The sequence below is a fragment of the Neofelis nebulosa genome, chromosome 13, assembly GCF_028018385.1.
Source record: "Neofelis nebulosa isolate mNeoNeb1 chromosome 13, mNeoNeb1.pri, whole genome shotgun sequence".
NCBI classification, from domain to species: Eukaryota; Metazoa; Chordata; class Mammalia; order Carnivora; family Felidae; genus Neofelis; species Neofelis nebulosa.
The window spans coordinates 40,234,282-40,250,638 of NC_080794.1; the positions used below are offsets into that span (position 1 = coordinate 40,234,282).

Here is a 16,357-nt window from a genome sequence, read left to right on the forward strand (position 1 = left end):
TCTCATCTGGACGATCTGAAGGCTGCTGGTGACTCAGTAGCTGGGGGCTCCTTTGCTCATATGTCTGGTTGCTGGTGCTGGCTGTTAGCTTTTGACTGTGACCTTAGCTGGGACTCTTGGCCAGAATATCTATATGTGACTTCTCTGTATAGCTTTAGCTTCCTCACAATATAGTAGCTAGATTCCTGTGTGAGAGAGCCAGGTGAAAGCCACATTGCCTTTTATGACTTAGTTTAGCTACTTGTACAGTATCACATTGGTGACATATCATTTGAGGTAGCCACAAAGTCCTACCAACTTCAAGAGAGGAGAAGTAGACTCACCTTCTGGATGGGTGAGTGTTAAGGTTCTAGAAGAACAGGTGGGACTGGAAATATTACTGTGGCCATTTTTGGAAAATACAGCATGCCTCATGGGCCTAGCTCAGAGGAAGCTTTCCACACAAGAGGACTTGAGAGTAACACAACACCCTTCATTCAGTCAACACACAGTGGTTAAAGTATCTTCCACGTGCCACACACCGCCTCCCTCATGGGGTAGCTGCACACATTTTTAGCTCTATCCTCACTTAGGTCCTCCCCCTGAGGCCCTGAGACATTTGGTCAAGATGAGGGAACTTTGGGCTTAAATTCTCTCCAACCTTCTGGGAAACATTGTTCTGAGTCACTGTGTCTAGTGTTCAGAGAATAATTTCTTTCTCTGGGGGCAGCTATTAAATTGAAGTTTTATATTCCCACTCCTGAAAGAGCAGGTATATTGAACAACTGAACAGTTTCTGTTTAAAAAAATTGTTTTAATGTTTATATTTGAGAGAGAGCATGCGCAGGGGAGGGGCAGAGAGAGAGGGAGACACAGAATTCGAAGCAGGCTCCAGGTTTTGGGCTGTCAGCACAGAGCTCTACAGGGGGCTCGAACACGAGACCATGACCTGAACCGAAGTTGGATGCTTAACCAACTGAGCCACCCAGATGCCCCAGTTTCTGTTTTTTGAAGAAAAGAAAAACACCCAATTTGTTTTTTTACTTATCTGTCAGCAGGAAAGAGGTTCCTGACCTTTGATGAGACTAAGAAGTAGGGTAATCTATTTGTGAATTGGCTCTCTGTGGTGTAGAGGAGGAAGCTGGGAGGGCTCCTCTGTCCCTTTAGCACAGGAGTGTGGCTAGTGTAACTGGCTTACTTGCTGTCACCCTGGCTAATGTAATGAGCTGGTCATGACAAGTTGAAGGATAGCCTGCATAATAATCATGATAATAACCAGTATGCATCATACTGTACAGTATGTATCAGCTGTGGGCTGAGCATTTTACACACCGTCCCATTTAATCCTCTTTTTTTTTTAAATTTTTTTTTAATGTTTATTTATTTTTGAGACAGAGAGAGACAGAGCATGAACGGGGGAGGGTCAGAGAGAGAGGGAGACACAGAATCGGAAGCAGGCTCCAGGCTCTGAGCCATCAGCCCAGAGCCCGACGCGGGGCTCGAACTCACGGACGCGAGATCGTGACCTGAGCTGAAGTCGGACGCTCAACCGACTGAGCCACCCACGCGCCCCAATCCTCTTTTTTAAAAAGTGTATTTATTTATTTTGAGAGAGAGTGGGAAGGGAAGAGAGAGGGAGAGAGAGAGAGAGAGAGAGAGAGAGAGAGAGAGAATCCCAAGCAGGCTTCACACTGTCAGTGCAGAGCCCAGTGCAGGGCTTGAACTTACAAATCATGAGATCATGACCTGGGCTGAAATCAAGAGTCAGATGCTCAACCAACTGAGCCATCCAGTTGCCCCTCCCCCCATTTAATCCTCAGTGCTGTGAGGAAGGTACTAAAATTGTTTTCAAGGATGAGGAGACTACTTACTAAGGTTCAGAGAAGTTAAATAATTTGTCCAAAGGCACACAGCTAGGAAGTGATTGAATCCAGGGGTTCAAATGGACTCCAGGGACTGTTCTCTTAACATTGGGTTAAGATCTGTATCTGTTGTGCAGATACAGGCCTGGTAGCTTAAAGGGAGGGGCAAGAATCAGAGTATAACAGGCTCTGGATTTTGGGTCTCTCTTGGTTGGGTATCATAGACTCATTCTGCTTAGTCTTCTCATCTGTAAATGGGGACAATACCTACCAGAACAGGTTAAGTAAGGTGCCAGCATAGTATTCCAGACTCAGTGGGAACTCAGTGTATGGTTAGGGAGTCCCTTTCCCTTTCTCCTTCCTCCATAATTTGCCTTGGCCTCCCTTCCCAGAAGTAGGGGGATGGACAAGATGATTTTCTTAACTATAGCTGCTCTAAAATCCCTGGTTCTCTAAGCTCTTGCTGGATTTCAGGATTCCAGCCCCTCTCCACTGTGCTTTTCATTGGGAGAACTTTAAATGATTTTATAAAAACTGCAAATGTACAAGGTAATTGAGTCTTCTGTTTTATTACCCTGAGCTGCCTGGACCTTGCCTGGCCTCCTCCTCACTCACTGAGCCGCCAGAATAAAGTTGGAAGTGTTTGTGCTGGTAATATATAGGACTTAATTAACCTGGCCTTTTATAGCATTTCCAATGGAGGGTTGGAACAAACTTGAGGCAGCTTGAGAAAAGGGAAGGGGGGTGCCTGGGGTGGGAGTGTGTATGTATGTACAACATTCGATGTTGTGTTTTTTTTCCCCTCCTGTTCTTTTCCCTAGTACTTTAATCGGCACTTAATGACCCAGTCGAAAATCCATCATTCAGTCCCAGACACTGGTGGGAAGGGCTAGAGGGGAGGTGTGCCTTCTTTCCTTGTCTACAGTAGGCCATGGAATGGTCAGTGAGTCCAACCATACCAACTCCATTCCCAGAGACTCCCAGCAGAGGCTAATCCTGGTAGGAGACAGTGAATGGAATTAACTCTGGGTTGGCTAATACCATTCCCTACTCAAATGCAAACAAACCTCAGAAGACTCCAGTGGGGTCAGGTCCGCATTCCTGAGAGCCAGTCTGAGTTCATCTCTTATTCTGTCTACCCGTTCCTCCCTCTACTCCTGAATATTCCCACTCCCTTCCCTTTCCTGCATGAAGCCATGCCTGAACCGGACACCCTTCTAAACCAGCCCAGGAAAAAGTGACTCAACTCAGATCCACTCTGGCTACAGGGGGAGGGGTTTATAAGTGCCAAAGTACCTTGCAGCCATTATTTTAGGTAGACTTCCAAGTGAGGGCAGTCGGGGTAAATGCCTCTCACCAGCTGCCTATTCAAACCATTGCTCCACATGCCATGGCTCATAAATCCTACCCCGACACTGCCGAGTGGTTACATCATCTCTAAACCTCATGCAACAATTCGATTTGGAAATAAAAAGGCAGGTGTTAATTGACTCACTCCCTCTGCCCCTTTGTGGTGCCCCTGACCCTCGATAGCTTTTAACCTCACAGTTAATAAAAGTTTGGGGCCCAGCCCTAGCACGGTTCCTCATTCATTCTTTCATAACGTCAGCAAATTCTTACTGAGAAACTGTAATGTAAGTCACTGGCCAGTCCCTTGGGGGAGAGTGTTAGGTGGCCAAATGTGAGTAAGAAGCATTTCGTCCCTGAGGAAAGCTTCCAGAGGAGGATCACACATTATGCACATTTGGGCAGCAGGTGCCTTGTGTCCCCAGAGAAGGCCTAGTGCAGCCACCGTTTTAGTGGGTGCCGCCACTCAACTCTTGAGTTTGCCTGCCCAGCATCCATTCCTCCTCTCAGAGCACCCAGATTCTCCAGAGAATTCATATCTCTTTCCCTAAGTATACATAGTTTCAAATGGGGTTGAATGTCTTGGGTCCCCAGGGATCAGCCCAAGACTAGATCTAGCCAGTCAGAGCAGGTCAGCCCCCTGGCCACAGGGATTAGGTCAGTGATGGGCATGGAACTGAAGCTGGGCTAATGAACACTGTTGCTTCAACTACTGTGGAGGGGAAGCTCTTTTTTCCATTGGGGTTTGCCGGAAATAGGCCTGGGGCTGTTTGTGGCTCTCTTGCCCTAACTCCAGAGCTGCTTCCTGAGCCGTAGAGTGAAGCCATCACTTCATTGCTTCCTGTAGGAGAGCCTTTGGCTTCAGGTCATGCTGTCTCCTGCACCACTACGAACAGCTCTTGCTTTTTCTGTGTGTGTATTATCCCAGGTCCAAGTGATCCCCTGTCCACCTTCAATTAGTCTGTGTCCAGGAAGAATTTCAAGGAAAGCAGAGCTGTGAGGTGGAAAGAAAAAGACTGCTGAGGGTGTTGGATAACTAGATCCAGCCCTGCTTAAGTCTTGAACCCCTGAATTTTCACTTAAGTGGGCTAATGAACAGCTTGAGGTTCCCTCTGTTTACATTTGCAAGAGTCAGTTTCCTTAGAATTTCTGTTGCTGATCCAGTCCCCGAGTCCCAAGCTATCTAGGTACAGCGACCACTTGGAAGTCACCATTACCTTCCCCCAACTCAACAGTGGGCCAAAGAGACATGGGCTCCTTTCCTCTTTCTCATTTTGATAGAGTTAGGCCCTGGCAAGAGAGGTGCCTAGAGCATGTAATTTCAGTGGCAGTTGTTTTTAAGGTCTGTGCTAGTGTGATTCTGGGAGTGAGTGCCTCCTTAAATTTGTGCCCTAGGCTCCTCTTGTCACACCCTAGTCTGGCCCCGTTCAGGTTGTTGGGCATCCATGCCCATGTGTCTCTAGGCCCAGCCTGAAGAATTCAGAGTAGATTACTACTGTCTTTCTTCCCCCAGAGAGGGCTTGACTCATTCTCTGGGCCTTGGAGGATAATGGTCTATAAAGGGCTGCTCTGGGGATTTCAGCAGATCAAACCAGAGCAGAACTAAGCACAACTCATTCCAGCTCAAAAGGGCAATCAACCTATAGCATCCATGTTTGGCACAGGTAAATCAATGGGGAATCTTCAAATTAGGGTGAGTTCAGAATTATTTGGAACACCAGATTTGCTTTTATTTTATTTGTGTTCATCCATGATTTGACTTATCTTAGGATGAGATAATAGTTTTTCTTGGCACAGACTTGTTGAATGTAGACAGAGCATCAGCCACTTGGACCTAGGGAGACTGTGCCTGAGATAATATACACATGAAAACCGAGAGCTGCTCACTGTGGTGCAGGAGTTAGCAAGGCCTGCAGCCAGAGGCCTTCCCTTGATCACACTAACTAGGTGTGTATCCTTCAACACAGTTCTTTACTCCTCTGACCTCTGTTACCTTGGATTTAGAGGGGCAGACCATACAGGATGAGCTCTGGAGGCAAAGAGATCTACTTATAGTCCCAGCTCTTGCTCACTTGGACAAACCTCGCTCTGAGACATGTTTCCTCATTATTATTCCTCAGGGGGAATCATAAAGGTACTTCTCTCTTAGGATCGTTTTAAGATTCAATGAGATAATGAAGTTCTCAGCACAGGGCCTGATATAATTTCTCAATTAATTATTATTGGTGTTAATATTATTCTATAAAACAAGAAGGCATATTAGAAGATCAAAAGTATTGTCAAGCATCAAAGTGCTAATACTAGATCTAGTCCCAGCCCTCGGAGGATAACCACTGTTTTCAGGGCATTCCAAAGCCAGTATGAACTGACCACCTACTGTGAGCTCTTTGAGGAAAGAGCCAAGTCTCACCTTTCCAATTTTAGGAGGTCTTCACCACCTCTAGCCACAGGAACATCACCACCAGGATTCCTCTTAGTCAGTGGTGGACACTCTCCTCTTTTTCTCAATGGATGCCTTTTCTATTTCTTAGAAATCTTATAAGGAAACATGGACTCCTCAGATATGCCACTGAGGTGACCCTTAAACCTCATACCTCTCTATATGCGTGTCCTTTTCCTTAGTTAGACCATCAGTACCTTGAAGGCAGGGACAGGTCCTGAACTTCTTTGTGCCCCCATAAATCTAGGTACAGAACAGGTCCTTAGATGTCAGTATTTGGCTCATGAGGCCCTGCCCAGCTGGGTCCTGTGTGCCTGGGCCTGGGCTGGACAAGAGAGGACACTAAGGAGATTCTTGGGAATGAAGAGGGCCTCTGATTGTCGAAGGCATCACATGCTCTTTTTGGGACCACTGGAATAATCTGAGAGTTCTTTCTGAAGCAGCAGCAATCAGCAAGACCTGGGGGGCTCAATTACCCGAAGCCCTTCCCAAAGCCACAGCCACCCCGGGTAGCCTGCCTGGTTTCTCCACCAGCCGCAGGGCTGCAACTGAACAGTGTTGGCCTCTTAATAAAAACAGCACCAATGCCAAGTCCTAACTCCACGGGAGAAATAGCCCTGTGCCCCCTCGATCCCATTAACATTTCACACCTTAATGTGGCCATATTTTTGGAAAGCCAATATGAGCTGAATAGCTTATTGGTATGCAGCTCCAGGTGGGGGTGGGGGCTCCAGGGAGGGGGAGAACTCTGCAAAGGGGATGTAATTAAGCCTCAGAATGTTCAATATATGCCCCAAAAGGAGGGCATTTGGGGGTACGAGAGCAAGAGCAATGGCCTTGTCCAGGAGGTTTGTGTGCATGAAAGCTTGACCGTTGCTGGGAAGTCCCAATGCGTCTCCCACCCTTGCTCACCCCAAGCCCCCACCCTAGCAGGGCCACCCACTCACCCTTTGGGTCCCTAACTTTGCATTTCCCAAGCAGACCCTATCGGCAGCTCTTCTGAGATAAAATACATCATCATTTGCTCCATTAGAAAATAAATGTATGGCTATATTATGGGATTTGCATTCCATTACCTTGGTTTGCATGCCATAAAACATTTATTACACCCTTGGGCTAAAGTCTTAATAATGACTGGGTGCGAGGCACTAATGTGGTGCTGGTCTTGCTCAGGAACCAGAGATTAATGCCTTTTGATGTCACCCAGCTAATAGTCGTGCTCACCAATTTGTCCCATCAGAAGGCATTAGAGTCAGGCCTTGTGTGGGGGTGGGGGACCACTGCTCAGCTTCAGCTGGGAGGTGGGGCTCCCTGCCCCTCTACCTGGTCTTGTTCAAAATGACCAGAATGAAATCTCAAAGTCCTCCCTCTTCCATCCCCACCCCTACCCCCACCTCTAGCCTTGGGCAGATCCCCACCCCTGGGTGTGATGAAGCTACAACAGGGGTTGAACAGGCTGCTTTCCTGCCAGAGGGCAGCAGCAGCAGCAGTAGCAGCAATAAGAGTGTGTGAAAATGCATGTACATACACACACACACACACACACACACACACACACACACTCCTCCCTTCTTTCTCAAGGAATTTGCCAGGCCTGCCCCATTCAGCCTCTCATGGCAACCTAGCAGCCCACTGGAGGCTCAGGTCCACCTTCTTTCCACAGTGAGGCCCAATCACAGCCTCTGGCAGGGAGAACAGGCCCTTTGGGGATGGTATTGTGGGTCCTTTATCTCCTCCGCTGCCTTAGTTGGAACAGAGCTAGGGCCAGGCCTTGGGTGGTATACTGGTTTGTGGGTTTTTGACTCTCTGTGGGGCATCCCTCCTCTCAAGAGACCAAGCCATAAGGCCAGAGATGCCCCTCACCTCTTTTGCCCAAAGCCTTGCCTGGGACGTGACATTCTTGTCTGCAGAAGGCAAGGCTCTCTCTTGATTCTGTGTAGAGTCCCCTCAGAGATTAAAAAAGAAACAAACAAGTAAAAAAAACTCCACCCATGTTTGCAAATCAAAATTTCTAGATTGGGGCCTGGGCATCTGTATTAAAAATCTGATCTTTGGGCGACGCTGATATGTATTCAGCCTCAGGTTGGAACTTGTCAGGGCACCAGAGAAAGTTAAATCTTGGGATCTGTATCCTGACAGCTTCTTCTGTACCACAGGGAAGGCCGGACAAAGGTCAAAGATCACTGGTTACAGAGAAGCTCAAGCAGTGAGGAAGCTGCAAGAAAGCCCAGGGTGTGATAAAAAAAAATCCTCTTCTGTCTTCCCTAGGAAGCCCACCACGCCCTGGCTCCCTCGAGGGTCCCAGACTACAAAACCCATCAGTGTGAACTCCACAGGAGAGCTCTTATTCCTATTTGAGGTCACCAATGTGCCTGCTCATTCTTCTCTGGGTCAAGCTGCTCTAGAAGCAGGCTTGCTCATGGTCACATAGTTGCTCATGGCACACTGGAAACTCTGAGGTTGTAGGAGAGGTGGGGGTCCCTAGAATGACTAGGGACCTGAGGACCCAGTGCAAGGTGAATAGGGGGGCACCTTCTCTCTCCTATAATAATGAATCTTTCTCTAATAACAAAATGCAGGGTGAGCTGTATTGTGAAGCCTTATTTAAATTCGAAGGGAGTGCAGATGATGTTTAATGAGATTGATGACTTAAAAATGAGGCCAAATAATAATCATGTGGATTTAATTTTTTTATATTATATTAAGTTTTTTATTTACTTCCAGTATAGGTAACATACAATGTTACACTAGTTTCATGTGTACAATATAGTGATTCAACAACTCTGTACATTACTCAGTTGCTCCTCATAAGTGTACTCTTAATCCCCTTCACCTATTTCACCCATCCCCCACCCCTATCCCCTCTGGTAGCTATTGGTTTATTCTCTATAGTTAAGAGTATTTTTCTTGGTTTGTTTCTCTCTCTCTTTTCCCTCATGTTCATCTGTTTCATTTCTTAAATTTCACATATGAGTAAAATCATATGGAGTTTGTCTTTCTCTGATTTATTTTGCTTAGCATTATATTCTCTAGCTCCATCCACATCATTGCAAATGACAAGATTTCATTCTTTTTAAAGGGTGAGTAATATTCTGTTGTGTATATATATACCACATCTTCTTTATCCATTCATCTGTCAATGGACACTTGGGCTACTTCCATAATTTGGCTATTGTAAGTGATGCTGCAATAAACATGTGGATTTACTTTAACGAAGGGTAAGTTAGTGAGATTCTTTCTCACTTGAACCTCCTGGCATGGTGGGCCACTGGGCACCATGTTACTGTAAGTGTGGAAGCAAGGCTAGGTGACTCGAATCCAGGCCTGTAGACTTCTAGGCCAATGTTCTCTGCACAACTCGTGACCATTCTCCTACCTCACCCTAGATAGAATGTATTCAGGCCTTCTTCTGATTTCCTCTTCCACCTGAGAGACCAAACCATCATCCTTCCTTGCTGTAGGAAGGCAGAAGCCTTCACTCTTTGCCACAATACTATGTGCCCCACCTTACTAGAGCAATCTGTTGAAGCCAGCACTTTCAGTCAGTCCCTACTCAGGAAGCCACATGGCTCCCAGCAGCCCATTGATTAGATCCATGCTCTTCTGGGGCTAGCCCTACCTTATACACAATCTCAAGTGCTGGGACCAATGCTGGAGATCTCCAGTGCTGGAGCCCTGAGAGCAATAAGTCCTGGTCCTTGCTCTGAAGGATATTGTAATTCATATATAGAGAAGAACACTCTTCAAAGGTGTTATGGGTATACAGGAAGTACAGATGAAACACCATGGGAGCATGTTGCTTCTGACCATGGACATGCAGGGCAGCTGGTGAATGAGGTAGCACCTAAGGTCAGAGATGGAGGAGGAAGTAGGATGGGTGACAGGGCTGGCCAAGAAAGGGAAGGGTGGGAGCAAATGTACGGAGGCAGGAATGCTTTGAGAATGGGAGAGAGTGGGAAGAAAGATTACTATGAAAAGATAGGGTCAGAACAAGAAGCACTGTCAATGCGGGGCTCAATCCTAAATGTAGGGGAGAAAAAGGTCTTTGTACCACAGTGCTGGGCAGGTTCTCTGCCTGAATTGGAGCTGCTGAGGCCAGAACAGGGAGCCCAGGTGGATGCCTCTGCTGACCCAAGAATGAGCCCATTAGGGCTGGACTGGGAGCCCATTAGGGCTGGAGCCTACAAGGGCAGGAGTGGGAAGGAAAAGGTGGATGAAGGAGGCAATAGAGAGGAATTGAGTAGAAGCTGAGGACCACCTGTTGTGGAAGAGGCTGGAGCCACACGTGGCTCTGAGAGAGTGGTTCTCAATGGGGCGGTGCTGCCCAGGGGCTAATTTGGACATCGACGGGAGTATTTTGTTGTGACAATGCTGGCATCAAGTGTGTGTGGGGGGTGGGGGCAGGAGTGCTCTCCGCATACTGCAGTGTGCAGGATAGTCCCATGCGATGACGAGTTCTCCCACATCCCGTGCAACTAAAGCAAATTGCAAGTACTTTGCTGTATACTCCACAACCCAAGGGAGCACCATTCACTTATGTGATGAAGTAAATAGCTGTGCAGTGCCCAATCTGCACAACCATAACAGAGGTCCAAGGCTTGACCATAATTCTGGTAGAAAAATCTATTTACAATGACCCAAGTCTAAACCTTGCTCAGTTTTACATATAGGCACAGAGCACTTTTGCATGGTTTTTTTTTTTTTTTTTTTCAAAGTTTTTAAATTTATTTTTGGGACAGAGAGAGACAGAGCATGAACGGGGGAGGGGCAGAGAGAGAGAGGGAGACACAGAATCGGAAACAGGCTCCAGGCTCCGAGCCATCAGCCCAGAGCCTGACGCGGGGCTCGAACTCACGGACCGCGAGATCGTGACCTGGCTGAAGTCGGACGCTTAACCGACTGCGCCACCCAGGCGCCCCTGCATGGTTTTAATATATACTGAATTTTCTGGGAATGCAGCTCTTGTGATATTGAGGGAGAAATTATCCTCTGTTCTGTACAGAACTTTATCAAGAGTTGTTCACCATTTCAGAAACCACCCTTCATGTGGGCACATCAGTCAGGGACCTTAATTAACCAGCACACCCCCTAAAGCAGGAGGTACTGACAAGCTGTCCCATCATGTGGTTTTATGTTTGGGTGCAAGTATTTGACTTCTTCATTGTTGCTGAGCGTTTACATATTGAAATACGTATTATTTTATTATAACTTACTTTCCTTTGATTTTTCCTTTATGTAACAGTTGGGTCAATATATTGATTTTTTTTTGTGTGTGTGTGTGAAATTATGTGGATAGGTTGGTTATACTATTATCTCTGCTCTCCATCCTGGGATAGTAAATGGGGCATGACATACCTGCTAATAAAGGAGGCTGTGGGGTCTGATGGGCCAAGAACTATGGTTTTGAGAATTCCAGCCTCAACAGCTTCTCCTGGAAGCCTCATCTGGCCACTTTAACTTCACAAAAAAAGAGTTCTTTTTTTTTTTTAATGTTTTTTATTTAATTGTTTTTGAGAGTAGGAGAGAGAGAGAGAGAGAGAGAGAGAGAGAGAGAGTGAAAGTGCACACAGTGGGGGAGGGCAGAGAAAATCGCAAGCAGCCTCCATATATCAGCACAGAGCCAGATGTGGGGCTTGAACTCACGAACTGAACTGTGAGATTGTGATCTGAGCCCAAATCAAGAGTCAGTTGCTTAACCGAATGAGCCACTCAGGCGGCCCATCACCCTAAGACTTCTTTTGTTCCTCCCTAAATGAAGCCCTTTGTTATACCTCTTTTCCACTTTTTTTTTCATGATCATTTCACAGACAGTTTTGTCAGTTGTGTCCCAATAAACACATAAGCTCCCAAAGACAACCTTGAGGTGATGGCCTTTTATGGCCCTGAGCAGGCCCTGCAGGAAAGGGTAGGAACTTGGCTCACTGACCTGAAATGCACAAGTCAGGTGGTGACAATGCTCCTGTGGGTAAACAAGAGAGAAGCGCAGGCCCAGCAAAGTAATGCAAAATCCAGAAAATCCCATCCCTCAGCTTGACAGAGCTGGGGCAAAATGGAGACTCTCCAGACTCTAGAAAAGAAATTTTAAAATAAGTCTCATTCAAAGAAAATTAGTGGGAAATTGCGGAAAAATCAAATTAGCCACACAAATTCTGGTACTGTTGAGAAACAACTTATTGGAAGTCCAAAGTCAAGACGTGTTGAGGACTGAAAAAAAACAAAAACAAAAACCTCCGATGTGAAGAGATGGTGCTTTCAAAGGGACTTCTGTGGGCAAAGAGGTATCCTTCATAAATGGGAAGACTGGCCAAGCCTGGAGACAGAGTTTAGATAAATTAATGGATGAGAGTGCCATAAAGGGTGATGAAGGGGATCTTGGCTCCTCCCGAGGTAAGTACCATACTAGAGATATATGGAGGACAACCACACATTCCTGTTATGGGGCCTTGTGTCCTTACCTGAGGCAGACGACAAGCTTGGGCCCCAGAAGGCAGGAGGCAATGCTGGGGTTTCCAGTTATCTCTGGAGATTCCCTAAATGGACGCAATAATCCACTTCTTTAAAAAATTAAAGAGAGAAAAAAAGAGGTTAGGTCAGACATACTCAGTGTTTTTGGAAAGGTTTTTTAGTATTGTGTATTTCAGTTCAGGGGAAGCATAAAACAAAAGTCAGTGAGGGTACAGTGGGTGTCACAATTCCTCAGGTAGTTGACCTCATCACTGGGGTTCCAGGCCTCAGATGCCCGAGTTCATATCCTAGTTCCATCACGGAGAAGCTGAGTGACCTTAGGTAAGTTACTTAGCTTCTCTGTTCTTTAGTATTCTCCCCTCTAAAACGGGCATAATATTTCACTGGACTGTGAAATTTTAAGAAGTTAATGTGGTATAGGAAGGTTCTTAGCACAGTGTGTGGCATATGTAAGTGTTCAATATGTGTGTGTAATAGTTGTTGTTCTTACTCTTGAGAAAAGGCCCAAGTTTTGTTAGCTTCCACTCCCTCCCTACTGATTAACCAATGAAGGAAGCCTTTGGGGACATAAAGGAGGAGCTGGAAGGGGTGTGTATATGCCACTTCACCTTTCCAGAGAATCCAGGGCATGGAGGTCAAGTGCCTTGGTCCTGGTTCTAAATCTGCTGTTAGAGTAGTCGAGTGCATGCGGAGTGCAGACTAGCCCCCTGGCCCAAAAGATTTAGCTAGGTAGGGGACAAGGGTGACTGTCACTATGAGATCTGTGCCCCCCAAAACCTTTTGATTGGCGAACATGGTGCCTGGGAGGGGTAGTTTCTCAGTTTTATGTCTTACACATGTACCATTGCTCAGTAGCAATTCTCCCAAGAAGGACTCTGAACCCTGGATGTAGGGGAAGGGTGCCAAGATGCTTGGAGGAAATGAAACCCAGTCAGTCACAAAGCCTGGCCTGAGAGAGCCTGGGTTCCCCAGGAGTGTTACCCCGCTCACCCTCTTTGTCGGCTTCTCCCATATAAATGCCTTGGAAGGATATCCCAGGGGTACTGGTTGGGGGTGGGGGGCATTGTAGGGCTTTAGAACTGGAGGTTACAGCAGACGCTGTCAGTATCCATCCTATCCCATTGCCCTTACCATGTCTATGCTCCAAGCCTGACTTTCAGCTGCCAGCATCTGCCATGCTTTGCCTGACAGCTTTATCCAGGCACTAGTGTGCCTTTACATAACAATTGGGAAGCAGTCTTCCACTAATGACCAACAGGACCACTGTGTGTAAGTGTCCAAGGTCCCTTCGGATGGGATAGCTCTGAGATGTATGTTCTAGGTTGTCTTCCAGAGCTCCCCAATGGGAGTGAGCTCCAGGTACACACAGGGCTAATTTGCTTAACAACATACCCCTTATTGGTTTCCTTCCCTTTGCTGATTCACTTCCCCACTCCTGGGTTCACTCCCAAATAAACTACCTGCCCAAAGCCTCATCTCAGGGTTGCTTCCACTACACTAAGACGGAAGTTATTTGGCTGAACCACTTGGTGTTACCGAAGCAAGATAATTGTCAGAACACACATGCCCACGTGTACAGGGTGTAGTAAGTGCCCACCTTGCAGGGCCTACACACGACTCAGAAAGATTCAGAACATTTGCATCATTAGGAAGGAGCTCCCTCCACCAGCTCAGGAAATGATCGGTCCTCCATCCCCCACACTGGGAATCTTGTTGGAGGTGAAAGCCCTGTAAAGAGACCCCCCTCTGGCTTTTCTCTCACTAGCCGTCTGTTCCTAATAACCCCACCCACGCACCCGAGCCTCCCTGACTTGATATTGCAGGACGCTGTCACTTGAAATTAATTGCAACTAATTAAAAATGATCCGGTTAGGACAATTGCACAATGGCGCTCCGGAGACCGCTTCATTCCCAAAGGTTTGGTGGCGTTTGTGGCTGCCGCAGCCCCAGTCGGCCGGACGGGGCCATACATCATCATGTCATTTTACATTGTTATTTCTCTGAAAGCAGCAATTTAAAAGAGTCTCAGATGAACCTTGAGCAACTTTGCACTAAAAAGAAAAATGTTACTGTCCAAGATCTGTAAAATATAACATATAGGCTCAAAGAAGCCACTTGACATGAAAAGAGGCCTTAAGTTTGTGCTGCTATTTGCATATAATATATAACGTTGTAGTGGAAGGACCCACAAAGCAGGTAGTGGCTGTGGAGCATCGATCCTCAGCTTCTTTGTTCAAACTGGGTCACCTACTGTTCCCAGTTATTATTTTATCACAGCCATTCCTCATGTAAGGTGACAGGATAGCATCTAACTGCTGGGTTCTAGGGACAGCCACCCCCTCCGCCTCACTTAGTGGAAGACCTAGGGTCTTTCCTGACTCTGACTCTGGGGGCATTGCAAATCCCAGTTTGGCCCTGCCAGTTTCCAAGTGGATCCCAGGCGTGGCAGTCCTGTTAGGACAAGAGGCACTCCTTGGGCTTGGGAAAGGCCTGGTAAACCGGGAGTTGAGGTAATGAGCCCTGCCAAGCAGCCTAGCAGCCTCCATACCTCATTTCAAAGGAGCCCAGGCAGCTCGAATGAAATTTTGAATGAATTTTGGCCCTACGTCCTTGAGCTACAAGTCTCTCTTATCAGGTCACCTGCTGTCCCACCTCACTTCTGTGGTCTCCATCTCAGCCTCCAAATCTCTGCACATCAGCAGGGCAGGGGAGAAGCCGGCATTTTGAACAGAAAGGGATATGTCAGAAAAGCATCTTCCAAAATTATTTTTCTAATGCTCTGTCTTTTTCTGCAAGTGGAAAAAAAAAAAGGGAGATGACTTTAAAAGTACCAACGGGGCGCCCGGGTGGCTCAGTCGGTTAAGCATCCGACTTCGGCTCAGGTCATGATCTCATATTTTGTGGGTTTGAGCCCCGCATCGGGCTCTGTGCTGACAGCTTGGAGCCTGGAGCCTGCTTTGGATTCTGTGTCTCCCTCTCTCTCTGTCCCTACCCCATTCATGCTCTGTCTCTGTCTCTTAAAATTAAGTAAAATTTAAAAAAATAAATAAAAATTAAAAAAAAAGGTACCAACAAAAACAAGAAACCTCTGCAAAAATTGAAAGTTCAAAAATTAAAAGCCAAGATCTTTAAAGGCCTAGGGGAAATAGAAAAGACTACACAGATAAGATGAAAGGAGAAAAAACAGCAAGCAGGTATGCACAAAAAAATGTATGTGATTACTAAAATTTGGTTCTGTGCTTCCCAGAGGCCAAAGCAATGAAGGAAAATAAGAAAAATGATTAATTACAAATATTATGTGGTCCTTAAAGAAAAAGCAGACCAACTCCTTAGAAGAAATAATGCCCCCCCCCCCCATGGAGTTCATGTGGGTCATGCAGTGGTGTACATCCTCCACAGCATCCTTACTGTTAAGGCAGGGGTGAGGCTTGTGAAGTCACCTGCATTGGAAATCAGGGCCTAGACCTGGTGAAGGCACCTTTCTGGGAGATCCAGGAGATGTGGATCAAATGTGCAATCCACCAGGGAATGGCTTCATTCAGGAGTGACACCCAGATACTGGCTGTACTCAGGGACGAACTCCAGTCTCTTCTCCAGATCAGTCTCTGTCGCATCGTGTTTCTTTCAGCTCTACTTTTGTTAGAGACTGAGCAGCACACAGCTTGAGGTTCTTGTTCCCAACAAAGATGTGGAATGCAGGTGTTGTACGTGTCTGAGAAATAGATCTTGATATATAAATCACAGCACATCTGTATAGTGGGACACTGTGCAGCCACCAACAGGAATAAGGAGATGACATGTGCTGTTAGGAAAAGTTGCATAAGATACATTATTAGGTGAGAAAGGCAAGCTGCACCATAGTAGGTAGTGTGGTATTGTATGATTCCGTTCCTATTAAAAATTAAATAATCAGGGGTGCCTGGGTGGCTCAGTTGGTTAAGTGTCCAACTTCGGCTCAGGTCATGATCTCACGGTTCATGGGTTCAAGCCCCGTGGCGGGCTCTGTGCTGACAGCTCGGAGCCTGGAGCCTGCTTGGGATTCTGTGTCTCCCTCTCTCTCTGCCCCTCCTCAGCTCTCTCTCTCTCTCTCTCAAAAATAAATAAATATTAAAAAAATTAAATAATCACATAATATATGGACATAGAAAATTTCTGGAAGGATACATAAGAAATTGGTGACAGTATGTCACCTTGGGGGAGAAGGAATTTTATAGTTTAGCTAAACCCTGCTTACTACAGTTATGTATTACTTTTGGATGTAAAA

The 16,357-nt window shown here is 46.4% G+C and overlaps 1 long non-coding RNA gene across 1 annotated transcript in view; it reads left to right on the forward strand.

Annotated features, from left to right (window-relative positions):
- LOC131492873 (uncharacterized) overlaps nucleotides 1-16,357 on the forward strand; it is a 112,388-nt gene that overhangs the window by 81,485 nt on the left and 14,546 nt on the right. The gene's annotated exons all lie outside the window — the stretch shown is intronic.